Source organism: Triticum urartu, chromosome 1, assembly GCF_003073215.2.
Source record: "Triticum urartu cultivar G1812 chromosome 1, Tu2.1, whole genome shotgun sequence".
NCBI classification, from domain to species: Eukaryota; Viridiplantae; Streptophyta; class Magnoliopsida; order Poales; family Poaceae; genus Triticum; species Triticum urartu.
The window spans coordinates 171512163-171524399 of NC_053022.1; the positions used below are offsets into that span (position 1 = coordinate 171512163).

Genomic DNA, 12237 nt, shown 5'->3' on the forward strand with positions numbered 1-12237 from the left:
AAGGAAAAAACGTGGTTTGATTTTGCTTATGAGAAAGTCCCCCACTTCTGCGATTGCGGCAGGCTAGTGCATGTGGATGGTGTTTGCGACCCACCTGTGGATCCTTTGTCGCAGTGTGGTGAATGGTTGCGTGCCTTGCCGGGTAGAGCATCGTCGAGTCATCAAGACAAGAAGCAATGGCGGGGAACATCCAGTAAGAATGAAAGCAGGGAGAGCTCCATGTCAAGTGGGGTGATAATGGCCCGAAAGGTTATGCGCATGTGTGTGACCTCCCAACTCGCAAATCCCTATATAGAGAAGGTTGACTCCCACACTAGTGGGACAAAGCAGGAAGAGGTTCTGAGCCCGCAGAAAAAGCACACTGGTGCAGACGGGACCAAGGAGAAGGATCTACGACAAGGCCTGGAGGAGAAGAGGGAGAAGGAGCTCAGAAAATAATTACACCAGAAGGTGAGAGATGGGGTCATATCCCCGAGAAAGAGTCAAGACCTTGGAGAGGGGCAGTATCATCGGGCGGAGAAAGCACCGAGGGAGAATTATAGGAGGCTGGGGTACTACGTCAGGAAGCCTAGAAGCGATGTGGGGTCGTCCTGACAGCGGGAGGACCACTACTGGTATGAGGCTAGAGATAAAAAGAGACCATCTAGGCATATGTGGGTTCCCGTAGGAGAAGGATCTCGGAGGGAAGGAGTTGATGCTCTCGTTGGTGAAAAGCGACAGAAAGTGTCGTCTGTCTTTGAGCGCATCAGTGATCATGGAGCTAGATCGGTGGACCCCGATAGGCGGGGCCGCCGGGAGCAATGAATCTCCTCGATTGGAACTATCGGGGATTGGGGTTGGACCCGATAGTTGGAGAACTAAGGGACCTGATTAGGTCATACAACCCAGCAGTGGTGTTCCTGAGCAAGACTAAGAAGAAGGCGCGAGCTATGGAAAAAGTTAAATGGAGCTTGGGGTTCTGTCATGGCATTGCTGTGGACTGTGAGGGTAGTAGTGGTGGATTAGCTCTACTTTGGAGGGGTCATATTTCGTTCACAATTAGACTGTGGTGCCAGTACTATATTGATGTGGAAATCACCTCAAAGGTAAGAACCATAAGATTCACTGGAATCTACGGAGAACCTCGAACGGAGCATAGACGGAAAACATGGGATGCACTTCGTTATTTGAAATGACAAGACAACCTGCCTTGGCTTTGTGCGGGGGACTTTAATGAGATTCTTTTTCAAACGGAGCAGAGAGGTGGAAATCCTAGAAACTTCAACTAGATTGAGGACTTTCGGGAGTGCCGTGGCGATTGTGGACTTGCTGACTTGGGTTTCACTGGATACCCTTTTACGTGGGACAATAAGCAAGATGGGGGGCAAATATTCAAGTCCGGCTAGACAGGGCCACATGCAATGACGAGTTTTTGAACCTCTTCCCTGAAACGGTGGCTGAACACATTCTCACTGAGGAGTCTAACCATGCGGCGCTGGTCATCTAGGCGGCGGCATCACTAGATGCTGCGGGGTCTAAGAAGAAAATGGGGTTTAAGTTCGAAGAGGCCTGGACAAGACACGAAGATTATGAATAAATGATTATGCGGTCCTGGGAGCAAGCCAAACTGCAGCATGGGGGGTCTGCGGGTATGAGCAGCAAGTTGGGCACCTTGTCAAAGGCCATGCAGACGTGGAGTCGCGAGGTGTTTGGCTCTCTTCGCAAGCAGATCAGCAAGCTAAAAACGCAGCTACAGGACGCGAAAGAGAGGTCGCTCATGACCGGTTACTTTCAGGAGGTCAAGGATGTAGAGAGTCAGCTACATGACCTGTATGAGAAGGAGGAGATCTACTATAAACAGCACTCACGTATTGACTGGCTGCAGTGGGGCGATCAAAATACAAAGTACTTCCAAAATCGGGCGTCTCATCGAAGAAGGAAAAATATGGTGAAGGCTCCTCGTAGGGAGGATGGTACGCTGTGCAATTCGGATGAATACATGCATGCGTTGGCTACGAACTTCTATGCTACTTTGTTCAGTTCTGAGGGCTCACATGCAGCGGCCAATGTGCTACAACACATTGATACAGTAGTCTCGGAGGAGATGAATGGAAAGCTCACAGCCGGGATCACCGATTCTGAAATAGAGACTGCTCTATTTCAGATGGGCCCTACGAAAGCCACAGGACCGGACGGGTTTCCGGCCTTGTTCTACCAACGACACTGGTCATTAGTCAAGGAGGATGTTTATAAGTCGGTGAAGGAGTTTTTGCATGGGATAGCGACACCAGAATGTTTCAATGACACGATTATTGTGATGATACCTAAAATCAACTCACCGGAGTTGATGTCTCAGTTTAGACCAATCAGTTTGTGTAATGTACTCTACAAAATAGCAACAAAGGTACTTGCCAATAGGCTCAAGGGAATCCTTCCTATTTTGATCTCAAAAGAGCAAAGTGCCTTTGTACCTGGACGGCGCATCACGGATAATGTTCTGGTGGCATATGAGTGTGTACATGCTATCAGGATGAGGAGGAGGAGGAAGCCTTTGTGCGTGGTTAAGCTAGATATGATGAAGGCTTACGATAGGGTGGAGTGGATCTCTTCTGGAGAGGGTGTTGGAGAGGTTTGGTTTTCATGCAACATGGATTCAAATGGTTATGAGGTGCGTGACGTCAGCAAGGTTCACGGTGAAGCTCAATGGGGGGATCTCAGATTCTTTTCTGCCGACAAGGGGACTCGGGCAAGGTGACCCTCTATCGCCTTACTTTGTTCTTGTTCTGTGTGGAGGGTTTCTCGGTGCTGCTTAAGAATGCACAACGTTCTGGTGACACAAAAGGGGGTGTCTTTTGGGAGCACTGGCCCCATGGTCACCCACCTCCTCTTTGTGGATGATAGCATTGTGTTTCTTGAAGGATCTGAGAGTAATCTTCTTGTCCTCAAAACAATCCTTGGGGACTATGAGGTGGCATCGGGACAGAAAGTTAATTTGAAGAAATCTTCTATTTTCTTTGGCAAAGGAAGCACAAAGGATACCAAAGAACATCTAAAGGCAGTGATCGGGATTACGTCTGAAGCTCTAAGTGAGAAATATTTGGGGCTGCCCACAGCTGTGGGAAAATCCAAGGAGGGAACGTTTAAATATGCCCGGGAGAGTGCAAAGGGTAAGGTCACGGGATGGAAGGGGCAAGGACTATCTAAGAAGGCTCGTGAGGTTTTGGTCAAATCGGGGCTCTAGTCAACCCCAACTTTCACCATGAGTTGCTTTCAGCTCACCAAGAAATTGTGCGGGAATCTGACATCTATCTCTTCTAACTTTTGGTGGGGTGAAGCTAATGGTGAGAAAAAGGTTCACTGGATTGCATGGAAGAAAATGTGTGAGAGTAAGAAGGACGGAGGGATGGGGTTTTGAGACATGGAAGCGTTCAACCAGGCCTTACTTACAAAGAAGGCCTAGAGACTGTTGCAGGTCCCTTCCTCTCTGTGCGCTCGCGTCCTCAAGGCTCACTACTATGATCATGGATCCATCCTCAATGCAACCTTCCCCGGTGGTGCATCATATACCTTCAGAAGCATTTTTCATGGCAGGAACTTGCTCTTGGAAGGTCTTATATGGTGGGTGGGTGATGGGTCTACAATCCGCATTCATCATGATAATTGGATCCCTCGCAAGGGTAGCCTAAGGCCACTAGGCCAAGTGTATGTGTCGGGGATAACGAGGGTGAGCGATCTACTAAATGACGAGGCTTCAGGGTGGGATCGACACAAGCTAGAAGCAATGTTCACAGAGGGTGATGTACATGATACACTTCGGATTTGTGTGGGTGGCCTGGGTACAGATGACATCTTAGCATGGAATTTTACGAAGAATGGAAAATTCTCAGTGAAGTCAGCTTATCACTTATGCATGGAGAAGAAGAGGGCGAGAACTGGACAGCCGGGATCGTCCTCTATGGCGGTGAACCACCGGAGTTGGCTGGCGTTGTGGGGCACCAACGCGTCGGGGAAGGTGTTAATCCACGTGTGGCGGCTGATCAAGAACGACCTGGCGGTGGGATCAGAACTTATTCGTAGAAGGATCAAGCCCGGCGTTTTTTGCCCAGCTTGTGGACGTGAAGAAACAATGTATCACAGATTTTGGGGCTGCTATCATTCCATGTTTTTCTCGAAGGAGCTGAACTCGGTATTGGGTGCGAGGGTGGCGACCCCACCTCGTTCGATGTGCACTCAGAGTTCGGTCGCATCATGGATGCTACAGTGGATATCGGATGCTTCGGAGGATGACAAGTCAGCGATAGTGCAAGGGCTATATGCTATATGGCTGGCAAGAAATGACACCCGAGATGGAAAACGAATTGAGGAGGCCAACATGGTGGCGAGGAGAGTAGCAGTGCTCATGGAAGAATGGAAGAAAGTGCGGGGGCGGCCGGAGAGCTCGACTTCACCTACCCAACATGCAAGATGGGAACCACCAGCGTCGGGCTGGCTCAAGGCCAATGTCTCGGTCGGGGCAGGGGGAGGAGGTGGAGTAGTGTTCAGAGATGAGGATGGAGCCTTTGGAGGTGCGGACACTGTTTTTTACCTCACATCACAACGGCAGAAGTGGCCGAGTTGCTGGTATGCAGGAGGGCGGTGGCACTAGCTCTGCAAAGAGGTGTGCCCAAACTCCATCTGGAGACCGACTGTCTGAACGTGGCATGTATGCTGAATGAGCAAGATCGAAATCTGTCGTTGGTAGGTATCATGGTGGAATAGATCAAGGGGATGGCTACAAACTTGCGGGAGTTCAAAGCTACATGGGTGAGGAGGGAGGCGAATAAAGCGGCTCATGAGATTGCCCGGTTCGGTTTTTGTAATAGTGTTTCGGTTTCGTGGGAGATTTCTCCCCCAGATTGTATTCTGAGTATTCTGTCTGATGAACTTCCTAGTTTAGCTTAATAAAGTGGGGAAGTGATTTCTGAAAAAAATGTATGTGGCGCGACACACGACACGTTTAGGGCTATGCCTAGCCACAAAGCCAAACCCGCATGCCGACATGACACAACCATTGTTTATTTATTGTTTTTTCAAAAAATATTTCTGATATATATATGTGCCAAAAATAGCTAAATCGGCCCAAAAACAAAGAACCGATAAGGAATAAACAGGCCATAGGCCGACACATTTAAGAGAGCTCCTCTTCGGCGCCATCATCGCCGCTTAGGCTAGTGGGCGCTCAAGGGAGCGCAATAGTGGGCCTGCCCACCATCGCTCCCAACCACATGTTCAAAAAACTAACGACAATAAAAAATGTGGGACTTGGCGCAATAACCATTGCTCTGCAAGCACTTGTTGCGTTCTATTTGAAACACAGAGTTATTTGACCCTTGTTTCAGTCACAATACAAATTATTTCAAAAAATGAAACATAAATTTGAACAAGAATTCATGAATTTAAACAATTTCATTGATTTTGAAAAATAATTCACGGATTTTCAAAAAGAAATGTTCACAAAAAAGGTCCATGAATTCTGGAAAAAAGTGCACTGAATTTTGAAAACAACACATGGATTTGAAAAGGTTAATCTATTTTGATAATAAAATCATGAATTTGAAAAAAGTTCACGAGATTTTGAAAAAAGTTCATCAATTTTAATAAAAAAAAGTTCATAAATTTGACAAAAGTTCACATGATTTTGAAAAAAAGTTGATGAATTTGAAAAAAAAGTTCATTGATTTTGATAAAAAGGGTTCACAATGTGAAAAAAGTTCACCAAATTTTTAAAAAAAGTTCACACATTTGAAAAGATTCACCGATTTTGATAAAAAGGGGTCATGAATTTGAAAAAAGTTTATCAGTTTTGAAAAAAAAATCACATATTTTCCAAAAGAGTTCATCAATTTTGAAAAAAAAAACACGGGATTTTGGAAAAAAGAAGTTCATTGATTTTGATGAAAAGAGTTCATGCATTTAAAAAGTAAAAGAAAAAGGAACAAGAACAAATAAAATGAAAAAATAAAACAAGAACAAAAAATAATAGATTAAAGATAAAAACAAGTAAAAATGTAAAAAAATCACATCATGTTGGTTGGCTACCGGAGCTAAGGCTAAACAAGAGGTAGCGGGATCAAATCACAAGGGCGTAGCTTTTCGCAGTTTGAAACAGAAAAGAAATATTAAATTTTGCGTCGATGCCTTTAACAGCCGCAACTGGCGCCGTCCAGTTTTTCCTGGTCGTGGTCATTACGGGCCGTCCCATTTTGAGGGAGGAATGGAAGAGAAAGAATCTAAAAAGGGGGAGGACAACACAGGATCGATCCCTGGTCTGCAAGGAGATCGCCAGCGCAGCTAACCACTCCAGTCAGTTGCTAGTTAGAAGTAGGATCGCGGCAACTAGAGAGGACCAAGCTGGTCTTCTCTGTTTTTTCTTTCTTTTTTCTTTTTCTTTTGTATCATTTATTTTTTCTTCTCCGATTTGTTTCATTCCTTTTTGTTTTCTTTTGTTCCGTGTCTTTTCCTTCTTCGATTTCTTTCATTCCTTTTGCATTTGTTTCTTTGTTTTTATTTTGGTTCATTTTTCTGTTTTTATTTTTTTGTTTTTCTTTGTTTGTTTTTGTTTTCATTCCACATTCTTATATACATGATCAATATTTGTTCAAATACTTGTTCAACATTCTTTTTTCTTCTCCGCTTTGTTTTTCATTCTACATTCTTATATACATGATCAACATTTTTTAAATACTTGTTCAACATATTTCAGATACTTGTTCATCATTTTTATATGCATGTTCAATATTTTTTTTCAAATACTTATTCAACATTTTTATATACACGAGCAACATAAAACATAAAAAAGAGGTTGTGGCCTCCCACACTCATGGGCCGGTCCAGCTCGCTCTCCCCTTCAGCGAGTCCTGAGCCAGACTCGTTGAAGGCGTGAGATATAGGCAGGCCCCACTATGTCTACCAGGATCAACTATGAACGGGCCAAACGCTTAACCGGCATGTCGGCACCCCGTTTAACTAACGTGTCGTGTATGGGCCTAGTCGGCAACCCGTTTAACTCTCGTCCATGGGCCTAGCACTATGATGGCATGCATACTGGCCTGGCACGGCCCCGCCCATTTATAAATGGGTTGCCACGGGCCATGCCATGCCAGACACGTTTAATGAGGGGCCGGGCTGGGCCGGCCCATTTGGCCAGGTGTGGTCACAAGGCACATACTGACTGAACTGTCTCTCCCCCTCAAAAAAAGAGACTGAACTGTCCGTAAGAAAAATGGACTGGACAGTCTGTATCGCCGACAAGGGTTAGGATAGGAGAATGCGTTGTCTCCACCTGCGGCGACAGGCGCACCCCCAACTGCCGGCCAAGTCTTCCTCGCCATCGTGGCCGATGTGAAGTAGACTCCTGGCGGCCGCGGCAGCGAGGTAAGCCAGCCAACTTCACCACTAGCAAAGTTGCCGGTACAGATACCTGTGCTATTGCATTTGCTTGAATGTTGATTCCGTTGACAAAATGAAATGTATCCTATTGAGGAAAGGTGCAAGTATTAACCCGATGCACCATCTTGATCTCTCTCCTTTTATCTTACCGTAGTGGAATACTATGAGTAAATTCACAAAGCACACAGTTTCCTGAAGAAATCTGTGACAAAAAATTAGCTGGGGTCTCTTGGTCGTGATCTGTTGAGGACGGTCGTGCAGGTAGGTGTCGATTCTCCAACTGCCTTTGTGTGTGCGGTCGTTGGGTCCTTTAGGGCTTATTCTGAATTGCTTTACCTGTCTTTCAACAGGTCTCCATCAGATTGTCCATATCAACCATGCCTGCCACGCCATGCTTCCTAACGTTTCTCAAGGGCTAGTGAGAGCAATTATTGGTTTGGTAAGAGAATCAATTAGGATGGCAAGAGCTTCGGGATCTGATTGCAAGATTAATAACAGGTACACAAATACACATCTGGTGAACATAGAAACTTTAACGGACCTGAGCCTGGAAGTGCTTCTCATCTATGGGATCGACGAACGGCAGCTCTTCTCAACAAAGCAGCCTCTTACCTTAGCAGGTATGTATAGTTATTTTCGTTGATTAATATGCATGTATCTGCCTCCATAGTTTGCTAGTGCATAAATCTTCTTGCTCTCCCAACCACCAATCAAAACAAGATCTGGCTCAAAACTGCAAGATCCTGCAAAACCAAACTGCTCAAATACCCAGCTTCAGCCGACTTTAGTTGCCAACTTTCCATTGAGCCATTGTTCCCAAATAGGTTGCTTGGTATTCTGCATCCATTGTTTTCCTTCTAGACTAGATCTGCAAAATGTTTGGAGGAAATAGCACCTTATGAGTTAAAACTGTTCATTGTTCCTTAATATGCTTAGCTCATAATTCGTGTATCTCCTTGCAGAAGTATGATAATTCATGGTTGAGTACTACAGTGTGATAATAATATATACCTTGTAATTTTTTTAGGCTGGGCCACAGAAATTATTTGAAGACACACAAGCTACCTGCTATGCAACATATCTTTCTCAGCTCTGACTTGAGGAGCAATGGCCGAGGTTGTGATTCTCTTGGCTAAGTGGCAAAGATCGGTGTAGCTCTGGGGAATGAAGCAATGAACCAGGCTACTTTACAGTTCAATAACTTTATAACACACCTAACAGAGCTTCAAGGAAGCATGGGTCACATCAGAAGGGAGCTCAGATTGATGCATGAATATCTTTGTTGAACGGACATACGGAATCGCAACAATCAGACATATGAAATCTGGGTGGAGGAGGTGAGAATGTTTGTTCATGGGATTGAGGACATTGTGGATGAGTATTTGCATCTTGTTGGTCAGAAACATGACAGTGGATGGAGTGCCTATATGAAGAAAGGATTCAAACAACCAAATGTTTTCTTCTCTTTAAACAGGGTAGCTTCTTTGGTTAAGGAAGCGGAGGTCAATCTTGTGCACCTGTTTCAGGCTAAAGATCGATGGGTGTTAATGGTAGATAGTGGGTATATGAATGACTCAAGTTACATTGTTGAGAGGTCTCAGCATCTAGCAAGCACTTCACATTCCCTTGTTGAAGAAGATCTCGTGGAGGTTGATGGAAACAGAAAAAAGCTTGAGCAGTGGTTGGCAGGTGATGAGTTGGAACGCTATGTGATAGTGCTGCATGGTATGGGAGGGCTTGGTAAAACAACTTTGGCTGCAAATGTCTACAGGAAGGAAACAGAAAATTTTGATTGCCACTGTTGGGTCTCTGTCTCTCAAACTTATTCCAGAGAATATGTTTTAAAAAATTAATCAAGGAGCTTTCCAAAGATAAAGCCATTGTTCCATCTAATATTGAGACCATGGACATCATAAGCCTTGAAGAGGCACTGAAGAATTTTTTTAGAGCGGCGTAAGTATTTGATCATGTTGGGTGATGTTTGGACTCCTGAAGCATTTCATGATCTTTCTAGGGTGGTTATTCGTGACAAGAAGGGCAATAGAGTTGTAATCAAAACCAGGGAAGGCAATGTTGCTCGACTTGCTTCTCAAGGACAGATCTTAACACTAAAACCTCTATCAAAGGATGGATCATGGGAACTCTTCTGTAAGACAGCTTTTCCTAGAGATACCAAATGTGAGTGTCCCACAGAACTGATAGAATTAGCACATGAAGTGGTTGACAAGTGTAAAGGCATAACCCTCGCAATTGTCTCTATTGGCAAGCTCCTCTTTGTACGTGACAAGACCAAAGAGGAACTAAAGTGAATACATGACCAGCTCGACTGGGAGCTAATTAACAATCCAATCTTGGAACATGTCAGGAATATCCTTTATTTGAGTTACTTGTACCTTCTGACATACTTGAAAAGTTGCTTTCTATTCTACAGCTTGTTCCTAGAGGACTATCTTTTCAAAAGGAAAAGGCTGATACGATTGTGGGTAGCAGAGGGCTTCGTCGAGGGAAGGGGTGAAAGCACAATGGAGGAAGTGGCTAAAGCTTATCTAGAAGAGTTGGTTCACAGAAATATGCTTCAAGTTGATACAAGAAACCCATTTGGTAGGATAAAATCATTCAGGATGCATGATATTGTACGTGAGTTGGCAGTAGATTTGTGTCGTCGGGAATGCTTTGGTGTTGTTTATGAGGAGGATAAATATATGGAATCTCTTGATGAGATGGATGCACGTCGACTGGTAATACACAAAAATAAGAAGGATATTTATTAGTCCGTATCAGGTGTACACCATCTCCGTTCTGTTTTTTTGACTGGGAACTGTGGGGTAAAAACCCCATAGCATATCAAGAGCTTTATTAAAACAAAAGTCAACAGATACAAAAAGGAATTACAATAGGTAATCAAAGAAAACTAAGCTAGAAGAAAGCAAAACTAAACAACGCTCTGCCTTAAGGGGGCAGAAACCATCTCTGCTCTGTTATCACATTGGACATCAATATTTCATCATCCACTTTACTGCCTCTAATAGCAAAGAAGTCCAGATATATGTCGGTGCTGGAGTTAAGTGGCCTACCCATTGAGAAAGTTCCAGATGGTATTGGAGATCTTTTCAATCTCCGCTATTTAGGTCTGCGTGGTTCAAAAGTGAAGCTCCTTCCCAGGTCTATCGAGAAACTTTCAAGTTTGTTGACACTGACCTTTCAGGGTTTGGCATGAAGGAGCTGCCTAGAGGCATTGGTAAACTAAAAAAGCTTAGGCAGTTATTCACTAACAAAGCTAGTGATCGATTTAGGAGAGATTTCTGATGTGGCAGTGGTGTATGCATCCCCAAGGGCCTTGAGAACCTGACAAGTCTGCAAACACTAATATCATTGGAAGTGCGGGATGAGTCCGTTAGACAGTTGGGGGAGCTGAGGCAGCTGAGAAGCTTGGAGATATGGAATGTGAAAGGAACCTACTGTGGACATATATCTGCTTCTCTAGCCGAGATGCGACACCTTTCCTACCTACATGTGAATGCAAGCCAAGACAATGAGGTTCTCCGGTTGAGTGGTCTACCCCCTAACCTGCAAACGATTAGCTTGACTGGCCAATTAGCGGAAGGCACATTGGTAGAGTCTCCTCTGTTCCAAACTATGGGGCCGAACCTGTATTCACTGTCTCTATCTTGGTCCCAGCTGATACAATACCCCTTACCATCCCTTTCTCGATTGTCAAATTTGTCGGACCTGATGCTCACCAGGGCATACAGAGGAAAGCAGATGACGTTTCTTGCCGGGTGGTTCCCCAAGCTAAAAATCCTGAGACTGAGAGACCTGCCAAATCTGGAGGTTGTAGAGATGAAGGAAGGTTCCATTGTGAGCCTCGAAATATTAACACTAGTGAACCTTGAAGGCATGGTGGAGGTCCCACCTGGCATAGAGTTTCTCACGCGTGTAAAGCATATTTCGTTCCTGGAAATCACCAGTGAGTTTTTGACTTCACTGCGACAATGTCCTAGAACTCAAGGGATGCAGTGGCGGCATGCTCTCAGGTGACATTAACCCTACTGGCCTAGAAATGAGTATGTAAGCCGCTCAACTACAGACTATTGTTCCACTACCAGCTTCCTCGTGTACTTCATCTTCATGTTTTTATTGGTTTGCTTGTCAGAAGAAAGGATATCCTACAAATACTTCACTTTCCCTACTTGTAGTCACTACTACTGTTTTTGTGATTGTGGATCATGGTATTGTCTATTTATTCTGGTTTTGTCTGTGAGTTGCAGCATATATGTGCTCATCCTGTTACCAAAGGTAGCTTGAGCAGTTGAGCTTGCTTCCTTTAACACACTTTATTATTTATTTATAGCTTACCTTGCTGCTAGTTATTTTTATTGATGTTGTACATTACTAAAGTTGGCTTGAGAAAATTGTAACCAGTAGCACAAGAAGTTTTTATTATGAAAACAAACAATTATATCATGTCGGAGCTTGGCTGAAGCCGCGGTAAATCAACAAGATGCTTCAGTAGCTGAAAGTGCAACTATCCTTGGGTGGTTTTGGTAATTCCTAACAACATATAGCTCATTGAGCTAATGCTATTTCAAGATAAAAATTTTAGGAAAGCTCGATGATTAGCATGGCATGGATTAGAAAGTGGATCCCTCACAATGCTAAGGATAAAAGGATTGGCTCAAGATCAAAGCACAAGACTCTACATTTTTCATTTTAGTGATCCAAGATCACATTGAGTCCATAGGAAAAGCCAATACTATCAAGAGGGGTTGAGGTGTTGCTTAATGAGGTTCTTGCTCAAAATGCTTAGTGATATAATCCAAGGCCTTCAAC

The 12237-nt window shown here is 44.2% G+C and overlaps 1 pseudogene; it reads left to right on the plus strand.

Annotated features, from left to right (window-relative positions):
• The first annotated feature begins 8514 nt into the window (after window positions 1-8514).
• Window positions 8515-11445, plus strand: LOC125521446 (annotated as a pseudogene).
• The last annotated feature ends 792 nt before the right edge of the window (window positions 11446-12237 follow it).